The sequence below is a fragment of the Leptopilina boulardi genome, unplaced genomic scaffold, assembly GCF_019393585.1.
Source record: "Leptopilina boulardi isolate dan_hultmark-lab unplaced genomic scaffold, ZJU_Lbou_2.1 LbouV2_392, whole genome shotgun sequence".
NCBI classification, from domain to species: Eukaryota; Metazoa; Arthropoda; class Insecta; order Hymenoptera; family Figitidae; genus Leptopilina; species Leptopilina boulardi.
In genome coordinates, this window is record NW_026137965.1 from 3,878,399 (window position 1) to 3,884,731 (window position 6,333).

The following is a 6,333-nucleotide window of genomic DNA, read 5'->3' on the forward strand; positions in this document are numbered from 1 at the left end:
TAGTTTTCTACTATCAGTTAGTCATTTTCTACTATAAATTAGTGATAACAAAAACGAGATAAAAAATTAATCATAGCTGTTACTAAATCTTAATAAAAAATGACTAATTAATAGTAGAAAATGACTAATTGATAGTAGAAAATGACTAATTAATAGTGAAAATTACTAATTGATAGTAGAGAATTACTAATTAATAGTAAAAATTACTAATTGATAGTAGGAAATTACTAATTGATAGTAGAAAATGACTAATTAATAGTAGAAAACTACTAATACTGCTAATTAGAAAGTCAGTAACAAAATTAATAGTAGAAAATGACTAATTGATAGTAGAAAATGACTAATTAATAGTGAAAATTACTAATTGATAGTAAAGAATTACTAATTAATAGTAAAAATTACTAATTGATAGTAGAAAATTACTAATTGATAGTAGAAAATGACTAATTAATAGTAGAAAATGACTAATTGATAGTAGAAAATGACTAATTAATAGTGAAAATTACTAATTGATAGTAGAGAATTACTAATTAATAGTAAAAATTATTAATTGATAGTAGAAAATTACTAATTGATAGTAGAAAATGACTAATTAATAGTAGAAAATGACTAATTGATAGTAGAAAATGACTAATTAATAGTGAAAATTACTAATTGATAGTAGAGAATTACTAATTAATAGTAAAAATTATTAATTGATAGTAGAAAATTACTAATTGATAGTAGAAAATGACTAATTAATAGTAGAAAATGACTAATTAATAGTAAAAATTACTAATTGATAGTAGAAAATTACTAACTTATTTAGTAAGGCCATTTTTTCAATTGGCAATCGTTAATAAATGAATTAGTAGTTTTCTATTATTAGTCATTTTTGACTAAGAATTTGTCAAAATTGACTAATTGTGAGTAGAAAATAACTAAAATTTAAAAAATATAATAATATTATAGAATGTTATATCAAAAGAGTAAATTTTCCTTAAATATATAATTGACATTTTCTATTTGACCGCATAATATACGAGAAATGATTAATGACACATAAATTTATTGATATAATTTAATAGAAATTATAATTAATATCCAATAGTTATATATACAGACAATAATTGATGACTAATAGAATAATAACAAATAAATAATAGCCAATAATTGATTAAATGTGGCAATAAAATTTTAACATTCCACCAATGATTGACAATGATTCATTAAAATATGTTTATATATATAAAGATTATTATTAGAGACAATATAAATATATCTTTATTTTCGTTTTTATCAGAGTCTATATATATATATATATATATATATATATATAAATCATAAGTGTGATAAAAAGTTAATAGAAGTAAATTAAATAACGAAATGATTGGCATTAATGACAGTGATTCGCGTTGCATTTTGCAGAAATATATTGAAGGTGTGTTTCGTTATATGACATATACATTGAGTGTATATGTGGGTGTGGGTGGTATATTCGAGTTAAAGAGAAAGAGAAAGAGAGACAGAACGATGGGTATTGGGATGAACCGGAAATGGACCGAAAGACCAAACAATTGCAAACTTCCCTCCGTAAATAACCGGAAGCTTGACAGAAATATACCAACCGGTGAAATACGCGCAAAGCGACCACGCTTTTGTGCTGCTTGATTAATTGTAAATATATGTGAATACCGAATTAACTTGCAACTCGTCGACCTGACACTGCCAATAACTTAATTCATGCAGAAATTAATTCTACACGTGAGAATCTAGTTTATACGTGCGGTACATATATTTATATAAATTTCAATGTAATTTCCCTGTTATATACGTTTTTGTATATATATATTATAATTTATACAGAAATGTAATTTTCCTTTGATTACTTTCCGGGTTGTTGTGTGGGTACTGTTTTTCGTTTTTTCTTTTTTCTTCTTATAATTAGAATTTAATTTTTATATATATACGGACAAAAATATAATGTAACTTTTACTATATTTAAAAAAGTAAAAGTGAAATTTCAGACAACTTTGCTTTGGAAATTAAAAAAAAATTCATCCGGAAATAGTAAAGTGTTAGTATTTTTTAGTAGAAGTATTTTTTCAACTAAAATTCTTCTCTAAATTAATTATTTTCAATTGTAATTATAATGACATTTTTCACAAATTCAATTACCAAAACTTTCAATTCAATATCACTTGAAATTCAATTATTTTCAAAAATTTCAATTTAAAATTTAAATTTTAATTGTTTGAAAAATTTTTAATCTAAAACTTTCTGAAATTTAGTCATTTCAACTATAGAACTCTTCTGAAATTCAATTATTTTTATTCATTTTTAAAATATTCGATAATTCAATTATCTGAAAGTATTTTTCCATAAAAAAAACTGTTAAAGTTCAATTTTTGTCTGTAATTTCGAATAAATTCTTCCAAGTAATAGAAATGATCAAAAATTTAAATAAAAAATCCCTTGAAGTTCAATTATTTTAAAAAAGCTGAATAGTAAATATTCCAAAATTGAATTATTTTAAAAAAGGTTATTTAAAATTATTTGATAAATTATTTTCAATTCTGTAAAATTTAATTATTGTCTGAAACTTGACAAAATCTTTTTAAATTCAATTATTTTCAAAAATTTCAAGAGATACTCTTTCAGAATTCGATTATTTTTTTTTTTAGTGATTTTTGTAATATTCTATTCGAAATTTTAATTATCTGAATGCAGTTTTCAATTACAAATTTTATTAAATTCAATAATTGTTTAAGATTAAGAGAAAAAATTTTCAAATAAATTTACCGAAAATTTGGATTCAAAATCACTTTAAATTCAATTATTTTCAAAAATTTCAATTTAAAACCTTCTAAAATTTAATTGCTTCTAAAACTTTCTGAAATTTTAAAATTTTGACTGTAACTCTTCCGGACTTCAATTATTTTTAATGATTTTTATAATATTCTTCGAAAATTCAATTATCTGACAGTAATTTTCAATTAAAAACATTTGGAATTCAATTTTTTTCTGTGTTTTATAATAAATTCTTTAACAAAAGAAATTACGAAAAATTTCAATTAAAAATTACTTGAAATTCAATTATTTTCAAAAAATCTGAATTTTAAATTTTTAAATATTCAATTATTTTCAAAAATTTTGATTGTAAATCCTCGAACCCTGCTATGCAGGGAGAGTTAATAAATATATAATTCAATTATTTCTAAAAATTTCAACTGTATTACTATTTTAAAATTCAATTATTTTTAATAATTTTAATATTTATTTAATAATTCAATTATTCAAAAAAGTTTTAAATAGAAACTCTAAAATTGAATTGTTGTCAGAAGTTTAAAAAAAAAAATTGTAGTAGTTTAAATTTACAGAAAATTTATTTCAAATTTAAAATCTTTTCTAATTCAATTATTAAAAAAAAAATTTGATTTAAAAATCTGTAAAACTAAATTATTGTCTGAAATTTTATTGATCATTAAAACTATTAACTATATATGTCAAAATTTTTAATTTCATTTAATTGCATAAATTAAACTTAAAAAAAATTTATAAAATCGAACTTTAAGAATTTTTTTTTTTTAGAAATTTCTCATACTTAATTACACCCTGAAAAAAGTAATCTCATATTTAGAGAAAAAATCCTCTTCTAATATCCTCTCAATTTTTCCTCTTAAAACAAAAGTATTCCACTTGAATGTAGAATATTTTTATTCTTTGGTGACTAATAATAAAACAAAACAATTTTTTTTGAGATTCTGATGTCAAAAACATTGAATTAAAGTTAAATAAATAAACAAATCTATTAATTAATGTAAGTAATTAACTATAAATCATTAATTATATTGAATATTTAATTAAAGATATTTAATTTAGTGCATGATAATAGCTTTTCTTTATCAATTTATAACCATTATTGTCAAATTATATGCGAGAGGAAAATCCTCTCAAGTGAAGACTATTACTTTTGATACAATATATAAGAGGAAAATATGCAACAAATTAAGAGAAATTCGCTAGAATTAAGATTACTTTTTTTAGGGTGTAAAATTTAAAAAAAAAATTTAGTTCTATATTCTGAAATATTAGAAATAAATTTTCTTGCTATTCAAATTTTTTGCTTCTAAAATTGATTGTCTGGATTTTTTATAATTGAAAACCTCTTGAAATCTTTTCATGAGGGTCAGGGAAAAAATTTAAATTCTGACCGGAAATCAGATAAAAGTTAGGGAAAAAGAAAATATAATTTTTGTGACAATTCTGTTATAGTAAAAATTAATTAATTAAATTTAATTACAATAAAAATTCGTCTTTTTCGATTTTTTTTTCGTCATATATTCTTTAAATCTGAATTAGTAAAAATGTTTATTAATTTAAATTAGTGACTCACTTTTTTCTTTAGAATTAGTTAAATTTTACTAATTGTTAGTAAAAGTTAGTAATAATTAGTAAAATTTTACTAATTTTACTAAAATACTAATTTAAATTAGTACCTAAACATTTTTACTAATTCAAATTTAGAGAGTAAATCGACTTTTTAAAGTCAATTCGAGACGTTCATCTATTCAAAAATTAAGAAATAAAAAAAAATCTCGTTGAATACTATCGCTAAATTAAGCATATATCTTTTTAATGTATGTGACTCATCTATAAAGTTCGGATAAATAGACGCAACATTTTAGGCAATTTTCAAAGGTTAACTCAGGTTAATTTTTTTGTGATCCTACACCATTCTCTCTTCTTCTTCTTCTTCATCCACCAGATGAGTCTAATATATTGTTGCTGCTGGTTCAGGAGCTGATATATTGTCTCGGGTCATATAAGATCAGAGGTCTATTCTCCAGTTACAACACTCCTCCGGGCGTGTATATTGCATATGTATCGTGGGTATGAATGTCACGTGCAAAATAGCCAAGCTGTGTATGTGTGTAAAATAAACGAGAATGAAAATGAAACACAAAATATGTGAATTTATTTAAGCACACAAACACAATCACAATGAATGATTGTTATAAGATTCCATATGGATGAAAAGGATATTAAACACAATGAATGCAAATTATTCTTCCTATATACAATATATATGTATATTGTAGGAAGAATATATACTAAAATTAATTACACGAGAATGCATTATTGTTTATAATAGTGTAATTTGTACAATAATGTAACTGTGATGATTCCAATATAGGAAAATTTAATCAGAACTGAAGTATTAAAATAGATTAGGTATAAATCAGTTGTAATTAATTTAGGAGGTTTAATTTATAGAGAATTGGCTGCCGTACTCCCATGACACTAATCTCTAGATATAATCAATAGATATATACCAATTCGAACAAAAGGACATTGACATAATACTGATCCATATTATATAAGTCCCTCCCCTTCTCTCTCTCTCTCTCTCTCTCTCTCTCTCTCTCTCTCTCTCTCTCTCTCTCTCTCTCTCTCTCTCTCTCTCTCTCTCTCTCTCTCTCTCTCTCTCTCTTCCTTGTATTAGCTATAATTAAATCTCAAATTGCTGGTCCGGCAATGTCGTCAAATATCAAAGAAATGGTTCGCGTTTGACATACGAACTGCCTTTGAACCCGTTTAATTATCTTAACTTCAACGACACATCAACACGTGCCAAGTAATTGACTGATTTTCAAGATTAAAATCTGATATATGTATGTGTATTATTTATTTAAAAAAAAAAAAAATTATCTTTTTCGATCTTCTATTTATATACTGTGTGGCTTTTAATTATCTCGTTTTATTAATGAAGTAATTACATGACACGGTAAAAGCTTTTTTAAATAGCCCTTTTTTTACAAAAAAAGAAGAAGAAGTGATCAATTATACAGGATGTAGTGCATATGTTCGATTGTTATTTTAACCAGTGGAAAATAAATTCACTTCATGTATAGCCACCGCTATATGGCTTTAAAGTAATGGCATATACACAACATGAAACTGATTCCTCTTGCTAATTAACCCAGAATATGTGGACTAGAATGAAAGATCAGGTTATGTAAAATAAATTAAAATTTCATTTAAATACACTTTTAGAAAGTTTATTCTTAGGTAGATACAATGAATTTCCCATTAAAATCATTAAGTATAGAATTTTTATGTATATTTTATTTTTTATCAGAGATAATTATTTTTTATGGCGAATTTTATTTTAATTTATTTATTAAAATTTACTATTAAAAATAGAGTCTTATTAAATGAATTAATATAGTTTTCTACTATTAATTAGTCATTTTTGACTAGGAATTAGTAACCATTTTGACTAATTTTAAGGCAAAAGTGAGTAATTGATAGTAGAAAATAACTATTTTATTGTAGAAAACTACTAATTGA